We start from the raw sequence: 19,873 nt of genomic DNA, 5'->3' as shown, positions 1-19,873 counted from the left end.
GTAGGACCTCAGAGGTAGTAATCTCAGGATTACTACCAGTGCCACGTGATAGTCAGAGTAAAAATGAAAGAATAGTCAGGATGAATGCGTGGCTTGAGAGATGGTGCAGGAAGGAGGGGTTCAGATTTTTGGGACATTGGGACCGGTTCTGGGGGAGGTGGGACTATTACAAATTGGACGGTCTACACCTGGGCCGGACTGGAACCGATGTCCTTGGAGGTGCTTTTGCTAACGCTGTTGGGGAGGGTTTAAACTAATGTGGCAGGGGGATGGGAACCAATTGAGGTCAGTTGACAGTGAGGAGGTAGTAACAAAAGCCATTAAGAAACTAGATCATGAAGTCAGTGTGACTAAGGGGAAGAGCAGGCAGGGAGCAGATGATGAATATAAAGGGACTGGTGGTCTGAGGTGCATTTGCTTTAATGCAAGAAGTGTAGTTGGTAAGGCAGATGAACTTAGGGCTTGGATTAGTACCTGGGAGTATGATGTTATTGCTATTACTGAGACTTGGTTGAGGGAAGGGCATGATTGGCAACTAAATATCCCAGGATATCGATGCTTCAGGCGGGATAGAGAGGGAGGTAAAAGGGGTGGAGGAGTTGCATTACTGGTCAAAGAGGATATCACAGCTTTGCTGAAGGAGGGCACTATGGAGGACTCGAGCAGTGAGGCAATATGGACAGAACTCAGAAATAGGAAGGGTGCGGTAACAATGTTGGGGCTGTACTACAGGCCTCCCAACAGCGAGCGTGAGATAGAGGTACAAATATGTAAACAGATTATGGAAAGATGTAGGAGCAACAGGGTGGTGGTGATAGGAGATTTTAATTTTCCCAACATTGACTGGGATTCGCTTAATGTTAGAGGTCCAGATGGAGCAGAATTTGTAAGGAACATCCAGGAGGGTTTTCTAGAGCAGTATGTAAATAGTCCAACTCGGGAAGGGGCCATACTGGACCTGGTGTTGGGGAATGAGCCCGGCCAGGTTGTTGAAGTTTCAGTAGGGAACTACTTTGGGAATAGTGATCACAATTCCGTAAGCTTTAAAATACTCATGGACAAAGACGAGAGTGGTCCTAAAGGAAGAGTGCTAAATTGGGGGAAGGCCAACTATACCAAATTTCAGCAGGAGCTGGGAAATGTAGATTGGGAGCAGCTGTTTGAAGGTAAATCCACATGTGATATGTGGGAGGCTTTTAAAGAGAGGTTGATTAGCGTGCAGGAGAGACATGTTCCTGTGAAAATGAGGGATAGAAATGGCAAGATTAGGGAACCATGGATGACAGGTGAAATTGTGAGACTAGCTAAGAGGAAAAAGGAAGCATACATAAGGTCTAGGCGGCTGATGAAAGACAAAGCTTTGAAAGAATATCGGGAATGTAGGACCAATCTGAAACGAGGAATTAAGAGGGCTAAAAGGGGTCATGAAATATCTTTAGCAAACAGGGTTAAGGAAAATCCCAAAGCCTTTTATTCATATATAAGGAGAAAGAGGGTAACTAGAGAAAGGATTGGCCCACTAAAGGACAAAGGAGGAATGTTATGCTTGGGCTCAGAGAAAATGGGTGAGATTCTAAACGAGTACTTTGCATCGGTATTCACCGAGGAGAGGGACATGACGGATGTTGAGGTTAGGAACAGATGTTTGATTACTCTAGGTCAAGTCGGCATAAGGAGGGAGGAAGTGTTGGGTATTCTAAAGGGCATTAAGGTGGACAAGTCCCCAGGTCCGGATGGGATCTATCCCAGGTAACTGAGGGAAGCGAGAGAGGAAATAGCTGGGGCCTTAACAGATATCTTTGCAGCATCCTTAAACACGGGTGAGGTCCCGGAGGACTGGAGAATTGCTAATGTTGTCCCCTTGTTTAAGAAGGGTAGCAGGGATAATCCAGGAAATTATAGACCGGTGAGCCTGACGTCAGTGGTAGGGAAGCTGCTGGAGAAGATACTGAGGGATAGGATCTATTCCCATTTGGAAGAAAATGGGCTCATCAGTGATAGGCAACATGGTTTTGTGCAGGGAAGGTCATGTCTAACCAACTTAATAGAATTCTTTGAGGAAGTGACAAAGTTGATTGATGACGGAAGGGCTGTCGATGTCATATACAATGACTTCAGTAAGGCGTTTGATAAGGTTCCCCATGGCAGGCTGATGGAGAAAGTGAAGGTGCATGGGGTCCAAGGTGTACTAGCTAGATGGATAAAGAACTGGCTGGGCAACAGGAGACAGAGAGTAGCAGTAGAAGGGAGTTTCTCAAAATGGAGACGTGTGACCAGTGGTGTTCCACAGGGATCCGTGCTGGGACCACTGTTGTTTGTGATATACATTAATGATTTGGAGGAAAGTATAGGTGGACTGATCAGCAAATTTGCAGACGACACTAAGATTGGAGAGTTGGGCAGAGAAATGGCAGATGGAGTTCAATCAGGGCAAATGCGAGGTGATGCATTTTGGAAGATCCAATTCAAGAGTGAACTATACAGTAAATGGAAAAGTCCTGGGGAAAATTGATGTCCAGAGAGATTTGGGTGTTCAGGTCCACTGTTCCCTGAAGGTGGCAACGCAGGTAAATAGAGTGGTCAAGAAGGCATACGGCATGCTTTCCTTCATCGGACGGGGCATTGAGTACAAGAGTTGGCAGGTCATGTTACAGTTGTATAGGACTTTGGTTCGGCCACATTTGGAATACTGCGTACAGTTCTGGTCGCCACATTATCAAAAGGATGTGGATGCTTTGGAAAGGGTGCAGAGGAGGTTCACCAGGATGTTGCCTGGTATGGAGGGCTCTAGCTATGAAGAGAGGTTGAGTAGATTAGGATTATTTTCATTAGAAAGATGGAGGTTGAGGGTGGACCTGATTGAGGTGTACAAAATCATGAGAGGTATAGACAGGGTGGATAGCTAGAAGCTTTTTCCCAGAGTGGGGGTTTCAATTACTAGAGGACACGAGTTCAAAGTGAAAGGGGAAAAGTTTAGGGGGGATATGCGTGGAAAGTTCTTTACGCAGAGGGTGGTGGGCACCTGGAACGCATTGCCAGCGGAGGTGGTAGATGCGGGCACGATGGAGTCTTTTAAGATGTATCTAGACAGATACATGAATGGGCAGGAAGAAAAGAGATACAGAAGCTTAGAAAATAGGCGACATGTTTAGAGAGAGGATCTGGATCGGCGCAGGCTTGGAGGGCCGAAGGGCCTGTTCCTGTGCTGTAAATTATCTTTGTTCTTTGTTCTTAGAAAACAGAAGCAGGAGTAGGCCATTCAGCCCTTCGAACCAGCTCTACCTTTCATTATGATCATGGCTGATAATCCAGCTCAGTAACCTGTTCTCGCTTTGCCCCCATATACTTTGATCCCTTTCGCTCCAAGAGCTATATCTAACTCCTTCTTGAAAACATACAATGTTTGCTTCCTGTGGTAGTGAATTCCACAGGCTCACCACTCTCTGGGTGAAGCAATTTCTCCGCATCTCAGTCCTGAAAGGTTTACCCCGTATCCTTAGACTATGACCCCTGATTCTGGACTCCCCCACCATCGGGAACATCCTTCCTGCATCTACCCTGTCAAGTCCTGTTAGAATTTTATAGATTTCTATGAGATCCCCCCTCACTCTTCTGAACTCCAGCGAATATAATCCTAACCGACTCAATCTCTCCTCATACGTCAGTCCCATCATCCCAGGAATCAGTCTGGTAAACCTTTGCTGCACTCCCTCTATATCAAGAACATCCTTCCTCAGATAAGGAGACCAAAACTGCGCACACTATTCCAGGTGTGGCCTCACCAAGGCCCTGTATAATTGCAGCAAAACATCCCTGCTCCTGTACTCGAATCCTCTCGCTATGAAGGCCAACATACCATTTGCCTTTTTTACCGCCTGTTGCACCTGCATGCTTACCTTCAGCGCCTGGTGTTCGAGAACATCCAGGTCTCACTGCATATTCCCTTCTCTCAGTTTATAGCCATTCAGATAATCTGCCTTCCTGTTTTTGCTACCAAAGTGGATAACATAGAACATTACAGCGCAGTACAGGCCCTTCAGCCCTCGATGTTGCGCTGACCTGTGAAACCATCTGACCTACACTATTCCATTTTCATCCATATGTCTATCCAATGACCACTTAAATGCCCTTAAAGTTGGCGAGTCTACTACTGTTGCAGGCAGGGCGTTCCACGCCCCTACTACTCTCTGAGTAAAGAAACTACCTCTGACATCTGTCCTATATCTATCACCCCTCAACTTAAAGCTATGTCCCCTCGTGTTTGCCATCACCATCCGAGGAAAAAGGCTCTCACTATCCACCCTGTCCAACCCTCTGATTATCTTATATGTCTCTATTAAGTCACCTCTTCTCCTCCTTCTCTCTAACGAAAACAACCTCAAGTCCCTCAGCCTTTCCTCGTAAGACCTTCCCTCCATACCAGGCAACATCCTAGTAAATCTCCTCTGCACCTTTTCCAAAGCTTCCACATCCTTCCTATAATGCGGTGACCAGAACTGCACGCAATACTCCAGGTGCGGCCGCACCAGAGTTCTGTACAGCTGCAGTATGACCTCGTGGCTCCTAAACTCGATCCCCCTACTAATAAATGCTAACACACCATATGCCTTCTTAACAGCTCTATTAACCTGGGTGGCAACTTTCAGGGATTTATGTACCTGGACACCAAGATCTCTCTGCTCATCTACACTACCAAGAATCTTCCCATTAGCCCAGTATTCTGCAATCCTGTTACTCCTTCCGAAGTGAATCACCTCACATTTTTCTGCATTAAACTCCATTTGCCATTTCTCAGCCCAGCTCTGCAGCCTATCTATGTCCCTCTGTAACCTACAACATCCTTCGGCACTATCCACAACTCCACCGACCTTCGTGTCATCTGCAAATTTACTAACCCACCCTTCTACACCCTCTTTCAGGTCATTTATAAAAATGACAAACAGCAGTGGCCCCAAAACAGATCCTTGCGGTACACCACTAGAAACTATACTCCAGGATGAACATTTACCATCAACCACCACCCTCTGTCTTCTTTCAGCTAGCCAATTTCTGATCCGAAGCACTAATTCACCTTCAATCCCATACTTCTGTATTTTCTGCAATAGACTACCGTGGGGAACTTTATCAAACGCCTTACTGAAATCCATATAGACCACATCCACGGCTTTACCCTCATCCACCTGTTTGGCCACCTTGTCAAAAAACTCAATAAGGTTTGTGAAGCACGACCTACCCTTCACAAAACCGTGCTGACTATCTCTAATGAACTTATTCTTTTCAAGATGATTATAAATCCTATCTCTTATAACCTTTTCCAACATTTTACCCACAACCGAAGTAAGGCTCACGGGTCTCTAATTACCAGGGCTGTCTCTACTCCCCTTCTTGAACAAGGGGACAACATTTGCTATCCTCCAGTCTTCCAGCACACTTCCTGTCGACAATGACGACATAAAAATCAAGGACAAAGGCTCTGCAATCTCCTCCCTGGCTTCCCAGAGAATCCTAGGATAAATCCCATCTGGCCCAGGGGACTTATCTATTTTCACACTTTCCAAAATTGCTAACACCTCCTCCTTGTGAACCTCAATCCCATCTAGCCTAGTAGTCTGTATCTCAGTATTCTCCTCGACAACATTTTCTTTCTCCACTGTAAATACTGACGAAAAATATTCATTTAACACTTCCCCTATCTCCTCCGATTCCACACACAACTTCCCACTACTATCCTTGATTGGCCCTAACCTATCTCTGGTCATTCTTTTATTCCTGATATACCTATAGAAAGCCTTAGGGTTTTCTTTGATCCTATCCGTCAATGACTTCTCGTGTCCTCTCCTTGCTCTTCTTATCTCTCCCTTTAGATCCTTCCTGGCTAGCTTGTAACTCTCAAGCGCCCTAACTGAGCCTTCACGTCTCATCCTAACATAAGCCTTCTTCTTCCTCTTGACAAGCTCTTCAACTTCTTTAGTAAACCTCACATTTATCCACATTTTACTGCATCTGCCATGCATTAGCCCATTCATTCAACTTGTCCAAATCACCCTGAAGGCCCTCTGCAACCTCCTCACAACTCAGCCTCCCACCCAGTTTTGTGTCATTTGCAAATTTGGAGATATTACATTTAGTTCCCTCATCTAAATCATTAATATATATTTATCTGCTTTTAGGACCTTATTTTTTTACCTACGTCGTTTGCACCAATGTGTACCACGACTACTGGCTGTTCACCCTCCCCCTTCAGAATGTCCTCTGAGACATCCTTGACCCGAGCACCAGGGAGGCAAAATACCATCCTGGAGTCTGGTTTGTGGTCACAGAAACGCCTGTCTATTCCCCTTACAATTGAATCCCCTATAACTATTGCATTCCCACACTTTTTACTCCTCCACTGTGCTGCAGAGCCAACCCTGGTGCAACTAATTGGGCTGTTGCAGCTTTCCCCTGAGAGGCCACTCCCCCCAACAGTATCCAAAGCAGTATATCTGTTTTGCAAGGGAATAGCCACAGGAGATTCCTGCACTGCTTGCCTAGTCCTCTTGCTCTGCCTGGTGGTCACCCATTCCCTTCCTGCCTGTGGAGCCTGAGCCTGCATTGTGACCACCTCTCTATATGTGCTATCCATGATACTCTCTGCCTCATGGATGCTCCACAGTGTCCCCAGCCGCCACGCCAGCTCTGGAACCCGGGCTTCCAGGAGCTGCAGCTGGAGACACTTCCTGCACACATGCTGGTCCCGGACACTGGAATTGCTCCCAGCTTCCCACATAGAGCACGAGGAGCACACCGCGGCTTTGAGCTCTCCTGCCATGACTTAACCCTTTAAATTAAACCTTTTTGAAGATGCTTATTATCAATTACTCTAGGGCCCTTTTTCCCTGGTCCTCGTTACTACAGAACTCCCTAAAAAACACTACTTACTATATATGAAAATAAACTGTAGACCTTTCTTACCTTAGTTACTAAGCCAGCTATTTAGAGCTATTCCCTGACGGCAGTTACTTGCCAACCAGTCACCTTGCAGTTTTCCTGTGATGTCACTGTTGACTACTTTTTCAAAACTCCACGCGCCTGAACTGCTCTCACACAGGTCTGACTGCTCTCCACTCCCTGTGCTGGTCCCACTCAGCTTCGCTGCTGCTGCTCTTTTAAACTGTGCCGGTCCCACTCAATCTCCATACCAACCCATAGCACAGAACCGAGCACAATTTTAGAAGGCTCGAGAGAAATGGAGGGTGGTGGAGTAGGGATGGTAAATAATACACTGGTTCAGTCGAGGATTTAGTTCAAGGCATGTTCCTGAAATTAGTACAGGATGATTTTCTTTGCTTCTGGTGGGCTGTCCTAGAGCTTGGGAGGGTTTGATACTCGCACAGTGTACCAACCATGTAGTAGTATTCCCTTTCTTGGTTTAGTATTGTATGCATATCACATGAAAGATAATTTGATGCTTCAATTTGCTTTCATGAAAAAGTTGGGCATTTGTTTACAATCAATCTACAAATTGTTGCATACTTCCTAGAAACTATGGATTAGATTTTTTATGGCGCTCTGAATATTCTTTTTCAAAAGTACCCAGTGTTTTAGATTAAATTTTAAGTGCACTAAAAACTTCAAACCATTTAGCACTTTGAAAAGCTTTTGGGTTGATTACAAATCAGAATTAACAACCTCTAGTTTAGCTTGATGCATGTATTTAGGTTTAACTTCCTTATATAGGTGTTCAAGTAAAGCATTAACTTCAGGCTCACCATTTACCCCTGTTCTTCCCATAGATATTCAGAATTAAACTATTGTGACTGATGCCTTTCTGCAGGAAATAATCTGATTTCATCCAAAAGTGTGCTGAGTTCATGGATTATTTGTTTGTTTTTGTGTATAGATTACACTATTTACTTTTACATAAAGCTCAAATTGTATGCATCCATTTTCTGTAAACTTATGTACAGCGAATATTTATTTCACCAACCTATGAATTTGTAGCTGTTTTACAATAATAAAAGTTTATTTCAGAAAAATCTCTGGTTCAATTTAAATCTGTAAACCAAATGTATAAGGGAGACTATGGTGTACTGGTAATGTCACTGGACTAGTAATCCAAAGGCCCAAGCTAATGCCCTGGGGACATGGGTTCAAATCCTACCATGACAGCTGGTGGAATTTAAATTCAATTTATTCATAAAAGTTTGTAACTGAAAGCTGGTCTCAGTAATGGTACCATTACTATCATCGATTGTTGTAAAAACCCATTTGGTTCACTAATGTCCTTTAGGGAAGGAAATCTGCCATCCTTACCTGGTCTTAAATGTGACTCCAGGCCCACAGCAGTGTGGTTGACTCTGAACTGCCCTCAAGGGCAATTAGGGATGGACAACAAATAATGACCTTGCAAGCGATGCCCGCACCGCATGAAAGAATAAAAACTGTAACTTTCTGATGTGACTGTTTTCACAATGTTCGTGTTCACTTCACAAAAATTGACTCTACTGTTTACATCTGCATTTGTGAAACTAAGCATTTAGTTTGTATTAAATACATTGAAGTAGAAGTTAAACAAAAAAAAATGCTTTGCTACATCAGTTTTAAGCCTTGAGAAATGTAGTGAAGAAGCCAGTCCAATCTTGAGGCAAAACATTGTATAGCTTTAAGATTTTCAAAAAAAATTAGAGGTGCATTTTTTAAAGGATATGGGCATTATTCCTTAAATAATTCTCTATGTGCATGCTAACATTTCTCAGCTTGTGTCTGTCTGTTAATCCCTGCCTAAGACTGTAAGAAACCTACTTTACTTTCTTAACCCTACTTTAAACTAGAGGGTAAATCCCAGTTAAATGCTAACTGCAGACCAGACTTTTATAAAGATAACAACATTTAAAATCCCCACTCACCAAACTTGAAACGCCACTTCAGCTTGCAATCTGCACACTCTGCAGTGATCTCCTGGGGCTGAGATGATTGGCTTTCAACAACCACAGCCATCTTCCTTTGCGCTAGATATGACTCCAACCAGTGGAGAGCTTTCACCGATTCCATTTTTACTAGGGCTCCTTAATGCCATGCTTGATAAAGTGCTGCCTTGATTTCAAGGGCAGTGACTCCCGCCTTACCACTGGAATTTAGCTCTTTTGCCCATGTTTGGACTAAGGCTGTATTGAAGTCCAAATCCAACTAGTCCTGGCAGAATCCGAAATGAGCATTGGTGATGAGGTTATTGGTGAATACTTGCCACTTGATAGCACAGTCGATGACCCCTTCCATCAGTTTTTATTTTGCAGGCATACGATGCTCAAGTTGCATGGATGAAAATTAAAGTCATGCATTGCATGATGGGAAGATGCCAGGGGCGTAGATAAAGGATAAAAGACGTTGCTGTTATTTTTAAAGCTAAATTCTAAGTTTCTTATCTTTTTGTGCACAAGGAAAAACCCCATTCAATAATTTTTGACATCTTTAATTACTGGCGCCACAAGGTCTTTCACTGACAAATGTCATAGCTGATTTTGGCAGTTTGCCAACTTGTGTTTGATACAGTCTGGCTCTGTTCTTTGGCTGCTAAATATCCCACAGTAATTCTAGCTGATTATGGATTCATATGTAAGTGATGAAAGTGTTAAGATGCAACCAAGGGGTAGGAAACAGGCCAAAAAATTGGTACCTGCTCATTTTTCAGATTGGCAATTGTTTCCAACATAGTGTGATTGAATATTTTAAGACTGATGACTAATGGTGTTAAAATCTCTAAATTCATCGAATATTGGAATATCTGCTCTGTATCTTCAAAATGCTTAACTAATTTGTGTCTCAGATGTTTGAAATGTTCCAGACTGTGCACTGTTGTTTCCTCTCTCCCCTTCACCCACCCATTCCTATGGAAGTAGATGAAAAGTGAATTGTTGTAGTTATTAGATATTGCAATGTGATAAGTATTGGTAGAAAGAACACTTAGTTCAAACAAGTAATATGAAGGTGGAGCTAAAACAAATACAAGCCATATACGGGATACTTCACTCGCCTGTCAATCTATAAACAAGTCGGTCCGCTATTACTCTCATGCTCAGCGATAAAGACCAACACACAAAAGTTACAACATGGAAACGGGCCATTTGGCCCAACCAGTTCATGTCAGCATTTACCTTCCGTGTAACCGTGTTCCTTTTAAACCAGAGTGACTTTAAATGCGCAATATCTGGTGTTATGTTAACATCCAGGAATTGAAGAGAAACCCTAGTTTCTATAATTAGGTCACTGTGCGAGTAGTGGTCCTCCTATGCTCACCTATTTTTTGGATAGTAGTAGAGTAAACTTTATTAGAACCTGTGATTTCCGCTATGAACTGTGAGGACAAGACGAGCCAAGATGTAAAATTAATTGTACGTTAAAATTGCTTGAGGTAGAAAAGAATGGAAATAAAACTTAGCTGAGTGAGAAGGGAAAAAACTTGCCAAACTTCAGTAAGTGTTAAGGACATCATCACCTAGAGTGGATGTGGGAAATGGGCCTTGGAGATATAGCGCTGCCATCTAGCACTGGGAGGACTGAAAAATAAAAGTGGCAAATGTAGAACTGTATAAATATTCTAATGTAAAATCAATTCCAGGTGTTCTGCCTGGTGTGATTCAGATGTGACATGATAGTGACTCAGGAAGTAACCTATTCCAAACGAACTGGGCGCAAGTCTTTTAACATGATTCCCCACCCCCCCAACTACCTCCAAATGCACAGAATAAGTCAGAGAATATGGGCCGGAATTTTATGCCCCCTGCGGGAGCAGGCTGAAGGGGCTGGGGGTTGGGTGTGGGTGGTGGCATAAAATTGAGTGGGAGGCAGGGGGTGCCGTTCCCATCACCTTCCTACCCCTGTTGCAATTTTCTGAGCAGTAGGGGAGGTGACAAACGGCCCACCTGCCCCAGGCCAATTAAGGCCCTTAAGTAGCCAATTAATTGACACTTATGGGCTTTCTCCTGCCGCCGCTGGTATATTACCAGTGGCAGGAGGCTGTCCAGTAAAACCTGGCAGCCTCTTTGCAGACTGGGGGGCTGACCCTCCTGATGGGGCACTCTGTGCCCCACATAGGGCTCCCCCACGGCACAAGCCGCCCCCACTGGAGCACATTCCCCCGCCCCACAACCCCCCCCCCCCTCGCCAGGGCCCCGCTGATTGTCCTTGGCGAGGTCCCACACAGTTATCTTAATTCCAGGGCCTGGTCCATGCTGGCTCCTCTCACTAGGTGCAGTCCCAGTGTGGCCACTGCTCCCGCTGGCGCTGCTCGGACTGAGAGCTGCCAGCCCGCTGATTGGTGGAAGCCCTGCCTGAGGCCAATTAAGGGCCAAGGTCATGTAAAATCACTGTGAGGCTGCCAGGCCCGGTGGAGACAGGCTCAGCGTTGCCTTTTTGGCTGGTAGGTGGGTCTTCTGCCCCGCTGTAAAATTCCGGCCATGGACCTCTTCCAACTTGTCTTTATTGTTTTTTCATTTTGTGTGGGAGATGGTGAAGTGTGGCCAGCATTGGCGACAGGCAACATTTTGAATAGGGATGTGGGTAAAATGTGGCCAATGCAAATCTTTTTACTCCTTCCTGTAATCATAGAATGTTTACAACAGAGAAGGAGGCCATTTGGCCCATCGTGTCTGTGCTGACTCTCTGCAAGAGCAACTCACCTAGTCCAACTCCCTGCTTTTTCCCCGTGGCCCTGCAAATTTTTTCTCTTCAGATATTTTTCAATTCTCTTTTGAAGGTCTCAATTGAATCTACCTCCACTGCACTCTTAGGCACAGCATTCTAGATCCTAACCACTCGCTGCGTAAAAAGCTTTTCCTCATGGCGTCTCTGGTTCTTTTGCCAGTCACCTTTAATCGGTGTCCTCTGCTTCTAGATCCTTCGGCCAATGCTAACAGTTTTTCCTTATCTACTCTAGTGTTACAACTGAGGTTGGAGGAGTGCGCTGTCTCCCTCTAATCCCACTACTCTACTGGTCACAAAATATATTTTAAAATATTTTAACCAGTTATGGATATGGCCAATTATAAACTTTTGTCCATTTCAGAATACAAATCCACTAACCAGGTTTCTTCAATAAACATCAAAATTATTAATTTATTATAAAACAAGACTTATTCAATGAAGATGCAAAGCTTATTAACACACAAGTTGAAATATAAAAGTATAAATAAATTCCCTTCTTACTGAAACATCTAAATCCCGGAACCTGCAACATCCATTCCTGCCCCTGCTCTACCCATGTCTCCGAAATGGCCACAACATCGAGATCCCAGGTACCAACCCATGCTGCAAGCTCACCCACTTTATAAAGCTATGCTGACTGTCTCTAATCAAACTATGCTTTTCCAAATAATCATAAATCCTGTCTCTCAGAATCCTCTCCAATAGTTTTCCCACTACCGACGTAAGACTGACTGGTTTATAATTCCCAGGGTTATCCCTATTCCCTTTCTTGAACAAGGGAATAACATTTGCCACCCTCCAATCATCTGGTACTACTCCAGTGAACAGTGAGGACGCAAAGATCATCGCCAAAGACGCGGCAATCTCTTCCCTCGCTTCCCGTAATATCCTTGGGTATATCCCGTCTGGCCCCGGGGACTTATCTGTCCTCATGTCTTTCAAAATTTCCAGCACGTCCTCCCTCTTAACATCAACCTGTTCGAGCATATCAGCCTGTTTCACGCTGTCCTCACAAACGACCAGGTCCCTCTCACTAGTGAATACTGAAGCAAAATATTCATTTAGGACCTCCCCTACCACCTCCGACTCCAGGCACAGGTTCCCTCCACTATCCCTGATCGGCCCTACCCTCACTCTGACCATCCTCTTGTTCCTCACATAAGTGTAGAACGCCTTGGGATTTTCCTTAATCCTACCCGCCAAGACTTTTTCATGTCCCCTTCTAGCTCTCCTAAGTCCATTCTTCAGTTCCTTCCTGGCTACCTTGTAACCCTCTAGAGCCCTGTCTGATCCTTGCTTCCTCAACCTTAAGTAAGCTTCCTTCTTCCTCTTGACTAGCTGTTCCACATCTCTCGTCATCCAAGGTTCCTTCACCCTACCATCCCTTCCTTGCCTCATCGGGACAAACCTATCCAGCAGTCGCAGCAAGTGCTCCCTAAACAACCTCCACATTTCTGTCGTGCATTTCCCTGAGAACATCCGTTCCCAATTTATGCTCCCCAGTTCCTGCCTAATAGCATTGTAATTTCCCCTCCCCCAATTAAATATTTTCCCATCCCGTCTGCTCCTGTCCCTCTCCATGACTATAGTAAAGGTCAGGGAGTTGTGATCACTATCACCGAAATGCTCTCCCACCGAGATATCTGCCACCTGGCCTGGTTCTTTGCCAAGCACCAAATCCAACATAGCCTCCCCGCTAGTCGGCCTATCTACATATTGAGTCAGGAAACCTTCCTGGACACACCTGACAAAAAGTGCTCCATCCAAACTATTTGCACTAAGGAGGTTCCAATCAATATTAGGGAAGTTGAAGTCACCCATGACAACAACCCTGTTACTTCTGCACCTTTCCAAAATCTGCCTCCCAATCTGTTCCTCCGTGTCTCTGTTGCTATTGGGGGGTCTATAGAAAACTCCCAATAAAGTGACTGCTCCTTTCCTGTTTCTGACTTCCACCCATAATGACTCAGTAGACAAACCCTCCTCGACGACCTCCCTTTCTGCAGCTGTGATACTATCCCTGATTAGCAATGCCACTCCCCCACCTCTTTTACCTCCCTCCCTATTCCTTTTGGAACATCCAACATCCATTCCTGCCCCTGTGATATCCAAGTCTCCGTAATGGCCACAACATCGTAGCTCCAAGTACTGATCCATGCTCTAAGTTCATCACTCTTATTCCTGACACTTCTTGCGTTAAAATAGACACACTTCAACCCATCATTACTGGCTGCAACTTTGCCCTGTCAACTGTCTAACCTTCCTCACAGACTCTCTGCACTCAGTATCTGCCTGTTCAACAGCTACCCCATCCACTGATCCGTAGCTCCGGTTCCCATCCCCCTGCCAAACTAGTTTAACCCCTCCCGAAGTGCGCTAGCAAACCTCCCGCCCAGGATATTGGTGCCCCTCCAGTTCAGATGCAACTCGTCCTTCTTGTACAGGTCCCACCTTCCCCAGAAGGTATCCCAATGATCCACATATCTGAAGCCCTCCCTCCTACACCAGCTATCTAATATACTACTTTGAGGTTCCCTTTTAGTTACCTCCTTCCGCAGATAATAAATTCAAGTTTCTTCATTTCATATCTATCAGTCCTCTGACCCGAGGGATCAAGCTCGTGGTTATCTGCATTATCTTCAGAGCTTGCTGGTCTCCCTTATTTCTTGAATATAATATAACAATAGGTATCGCTCATACAAGGGTAGACCAAATGACAGTTACACTGCCCTGAGCAACACTGGAATGAAAGGAATATCTTGCATCACTAAACTCACCTCTTGTATTGAAACTTATTTACTTAATTTTTTATATTTTTAATGTATGACAGAAGTGGAATAATTATGAAGACCTATTCTTTCTTTTGGGCCTCTTTATCTCGAGAGACAATGGATATGCGCCTGGAGGTGGTCAGTGGTTTGTGAAGCAGCGCCTGGAGTGGCTATAAAGGCCAATTCTGGAGTGACAGGCTCTTCCACAGGTGCTGCAGAGAAATTTGTTTGTCGGGGCTGTTGCACAGTTGGCTCTCCCCTTGCGCCTCTGTCTTTTTTCCTGCCAACTACTAAGTCTCTTCGACTCGCCACAATTTAGCCCTGTCTTTATGGCTGCCCGCCAGCTCTGGTGAATGCTGGCAACTGACTCCCACGACTTGTGATCAATGTCACACGATTTCATGTTGCGTTTGCAGACGTCTTTATAGCGGAGACATGGACGGCCGGTGTGTCTGATACCAGTGGCGAGCTCGCTGTACAATGTGTCTTTGGGGATCCTGCCATCTTCCATGCGGCTCACATGGCCAAGCCATCTCAAGCGCCGCTGACTCAGTGGTGTGTATAAGCTGGGGGTGTTGGCCGCTTCAAGGACTTCTGTGTTGGAGATATAGTCCTGCCACCTGATGCCAAGTATTCTCCGAAGGCAGCGAAGATGGAATGAATTGAGACGTCGCTCTTGGCTGGCATACATTGTCCAGGCCTCGCTGCCATAGAGCAAGGTACTGAGGACACAGGCCTGATACACTCGGACTTTTGTGTTCCGTGTCAGTGCGCCATTTTCCCACACTCTCTTGGCCAGTCTGGACATAGCAGTGGAAGCCTTACCCATGCGCTTGTTGATTTCTGCATCTAGAGACAGGTTACTGGTGATAGTTGAGCCTAGGTAGGTGAACTCTTGAACCACTTCCAGAGCGTGGTCGCCAATATTGATGGATGGAGCATTTCTGACGTCCTGCCCCATGATGTTCGTTTTCTTGAGGCTGATGCTTAGGCCAAATTCATTGCAGGCAGCCGCAAACCTGTCGATGAGACTCTGCAGGCACTCTTCAGTGTGAGATGTTAAAGCAGCATCGTCAGCAAAGAGGTGTTCTCTGATGAGGACTTTCCGTACTTTGGACTTCGCTCTTAGACGGGCAAGTTTGAACAACCTGCCCCCTGATCTTGTGTGGAGGAAAATTCCTTCTTCAGAGGATTTGAACGCATGTGAAAGCAGCAGGGTGAAGAAAATCCCAAAAACGTGTGGGTGCGAGAACACAGCCCTGTTTCACACCACTCAGGATAGGAAAGGGCTCTGATGAGGAGCCACCATGTTGAATTGTGCCTTTCATATTGTCATGGAATGAGGTGATGATACTTAGTAGCTTTGGTGGACATTCGATCTTTTCTAGTAGTCTGAAGAGACCACGTCTGCTGACGAGGTCAAAGGCTTTGGTGAGATCAATGAAAGCAATGTAGAGGGGCATCTGTTGTTCACGGCATTTCTCCTGTATCTGACGAAGGGAGAACAGCATGTTAATGGTCGATCTCTCTGCACGAAAGCCACACTGTGCCTCAGGGTAGACGCGCTCGGCCAGCTTCTGGAGCCTGTTCAGAGCGACTAGAGCAAAGACTTTCCCCACTATGCTGAGCAGGGAGATTCCACGGTAGTTGTTGCAGTCACCGCGGTCACCTTTGTTTTTATAGAGGGTGATGATATTGGCATCGCGCATGTCCTGGGGTACTGCTCCCTCGTCCCAGCACAGGCATAGCAGTTCATGTAGTGCTGAGAGTATAGCAGGCTTGGCACTCTTGATTATTTCAGGGGTAATGCTGTCCTTCCCAGGGGCTTTTCCGCTGGCTAGAGAATCAATGGCATCACTGAGTTCCGATTTGGTTGGCTGTATGTCCAGCTCATCCATGACTGGTAGAGGCTGGGCTGCATTGAGGGCAGTCTCAGTGACAGCATTCTCCCTGGAGTACAGTTCTAGGTAGTGCTCAACCCAGCGGTCCATCTGTTTGCGTTGGTCAGTGATTATGTCCCCCGATTTAGATTTGAGTGGGGCGATCTTCTTGATGGTTGGCCCAAGAGCTCTCTTCATGCCATCATACATTCCTCTGATGTTTCCGGTGTCTGAGGCCAGCTGAATATGACTGCATAGGTGTTGCCAGTAGTCGTTTGCGCAACGCCTAGCTGTTCTTTGTGCAGTACTTCTGGCTGCTTTAAGTGCTGCGGATGTTAAATCGCTGGGGGCTTTCTTGTAGTTCAACAGTGCAATGCGCTTAGCGGCTATGACAGGTTCCAGCTCTTCATTATGAGATTGAAACCAGTCTGCATTTCTCTTCGCACTTTTGCCGTAGGTGGTCAAAGCTGACTCATAGATGGCGTCTCTGATGTGGGCCCACTTGGTCTCAGCATCCCCTGTGGGAGTGTTTTGAAGGGCTGTTACAAGTGAATTTAGAAATTTTTGTAACAGCTGTGGGTGAGAAATTCTGCTCGTGTTGATGCGCGGGTGGCCCTTCTGCTTGGAATGATGCAACTTCTTTGGTCTGAGTCTAACCTTGCTGCACACCAGGGAGTGGTCGGTGTCGCAGTCCGCACTGTGGAAGCTGCGTGTGATTTGAACACTGTTTAAGGCGGCTCGCCTTGTGACAATGAGGTCTAGCTGGTGCCAACGACGCGATCTTGGGTGCCTCCATGAAACCTGGTGACAGGGTTTAGTGTGAAAGAACGAGTTGGTGATGCAGAGGTTATGATAGGTACACAACTCAAGCAGTCTCTGCCCGTTCTCATTCATCCTTCTAACGCCATAGCGCCCAAGGCAGGAGGGCCATGAGTCATGGTCGGCCCCAACCCTGGCATTAAAGTCCCCCAGCAGGAATAGGTGTTCGGTGTTGGGGATGCTGCTAATGATGTTATGGAGTTGTTCATAGAACTGGTCTTTAGCTTCAGGTGGGGAGCAGAGTGTTGGAACATAGATGCTGAGTAGGTGTACTGGACCAGAGGTGGTGAGCAGTCGGATGGACAGTATGCGTTCCGAGCCATTTGAGGGAGGCTCTATCATGCTGAGCAAGGAGTTTCTGATGGCGAAGCCCACTCCATGCTGTCTTGGTTCTTCAGGATCCCTGCCCTGCCAGAAGAAGGTGTAGTCTTGCTCTGCTGGAGAGCCACTCGCGGGGAGGCGAGTCTCCTGAAGTGCTGCAATGTCCACATTGAATCTACTGAGCTCGTTGTTAATGAAGACCTATGTGGCGTAATTTAATCTCCACTCATTGCTCATTGTGCACTTGTTATCTGGCCAGCCAACACATGGGGCATAAACTAGTTTGTTCTCCATGTACAAATTGTGCATTCACTTTGTGGTCACCTCTGTAAAGAATCCTACAAGTTGCATAGATTTGGCTGTCTCATTCTGCAACTAGATGACATAAACACATGGCTCAGTGTGTAATATCTATATATACCAGTTCACACTAAATTCTACAGTTCCATAATATGTTCAAGATAGTGATTTAATTATCCTGGCACTACATTGCGGAGAGAAAATCTTAGAACTGGTTTGTATTTTGCTTTTATCTGATCTTAGCTGATGCACCAACTTCAAAAAAATATTTTTTTTTCATGGAAAGGTTCAGAACAGCATTTGAAATGTGCAGATGTGGAATAAATATTCATGTTGATCTATTATCAAATTCTCTTCAATCAATTTTTGAATATGGTAACAATTGTTATGCTGAAATCTGATTACTGCGCAATCAACATGGCCAATTACTGTTAAATTTCACGTAAATGTCTTCTATTTTGTACTTTGAGGTTACATTTTTATTAAAGCTTCTGCAATTAAAATCATGCTCCTTCAGAATTGGAAGAAGTTGACTGAAACCCTAGGCAGTTAGTGGCAATCAGTTATAGAGATATTTGTAATGCTTCATTCCGTCTGTGATAATAATGATACTGTTCTGTTACTCATCATTTTTTCCATGTCCTCCTAATTTCACTTGTTTTTCTAATTAGGTTTATCGTATGAAATTCCAGGTGGATGTTAGTGACACTTGCATTTTGTTCTGACTAAACAGTTTCCTATTTTTAAAAACCTTTTGAACGTTTTGCCCCACTTTTAAATCTTCTTGAATTTCCTGGTTAGGATGCCAGGCAGCTAAATGTTTCCAAAGCTTCTGCTAGTGCTATTTTTGATTGAGGCACTGATCCCTGCTGAAGATTGAATTCATGTAAATCTTCATTAAGGACTCACTCGTCAGACTCAACTGAACAGGATTCATTTCCCACACCATTTTTTTCAAAGATATACTAATAAAAATTTGTAAAAAAAAAATACATTACATAACAGTTCAAAGTTGACATTATGTAAAATACAATACCACACCGGTGACATAATTGACTACCATTATCCAGGCTCACAGGGAAAGAATGGTCATTAGGGTGAGGCTTTGAGAGGGTTGTTACTGTCTCTGCCATTGTAGCGTGAGCATAAGTCAGCACATTCAGGGAGAAGGGAAGAAAATTTGTGTTGGAAAAATTATTTATTCTAAAGCTAAACCTGATGGATTGAAATATTTGATGCTGGTGCTATCAATTGCATCCTCTTGTAATGATCAACATTCAGACCACTTAATTGCTGACAAAATGACATTTTATTTTCATGTAGTTTGGTTCCCTTTTTAATTCTGGTTCAAATACTACACTGATGTTTCTATATTCACTGCTGGTAGCAGTGAAAATTATGTGATTTCTGCATTCTAAAACTTTGAACTCCCACAGATGGTATTGAAAATGTAAACTTTGAACAAGTCACACACTAAGTTTGTGTGAAAAACAATGCTGCTCTTCCTAGAAAAGAACATAATGCCATATAACTATGCAATGTGTTAATCCAAGCTGGCTATAAATTCAGACTTTTTAAGAAGCTACTTTCCCAGTTTTAATAGTATTCTGATATTAACTTTTCCTAAACCTGCAATTTATTAATGCCTGGCAATCATTTGAAATGGAATTAATTAAACTAATCTGAAACAAAGTGCAGCTGTTATTAATGAGCAATGGGTATTGTGGAAAAATCACTTCCATTGAGAAGCCTTCAGAAGAAAATAACCTTCATTGCTTTCTATTTCGCTCCTGGTGTTTGATACTCGTTTTCACTGTCACATCTCCTTCCTCAGTGACTGTCTCCGGCTCTGACTTAATCCACGTGGATTCCAACTGAAGTTCCATCCTTCATGTTTTGAATCCACCCAGAATTATACGTATTTTTGAGAAAAACGTTCCTTGGTCTGCTGCTCTCTCCGCATCCTGAGATCCACACTCTGTTCCATGCGCCGCCACATATACACACTTGACCTCTCTCCAGAAGCACCAACTGACCTTATCTTAAAGCTGTTCTGTGCTGCAGTTTCATTTCATCCTTAATCTTATCTGACACATGAAC

General features: G+C 44.6%; 1 protein-coding gene across 2 annotated transcripts in view; it reads left to right on the top strand.

Moving 5' to 3' along the window:
* Positions 1-19,873, top strand: part of bckdhb (branched chain keto acid dehydrogenase E1 subunit beta) — a 372,243-nt gene that overhangs the window by 113,558 nt on the left and 238,812 nt on the right. The gene's annotated exons all lie outside the window — the stretch shown is intronic.

This window comes from Heterodontus francisci, chromosome 3 (assembly GCF_036365525.1).
Source record: "Heterodontus francisci isolate sHetFra1 chromosome 3, sHetFra1.hap1, whole genome shotgun sequence".
In the NCBI taxonomy this organism is placed as follows: domain Eukaryota; kingdom Metazoa; phylum Chordata; class Chondrichthyes; order Heterodontiformes; family Heterodontidae; genus Heterodontus; species Heterodontus francisci.
Note: the sequence above shows the minus strand (reverse complement) of the source record. Positions and strands in the feature narration are given on the sequence as shown.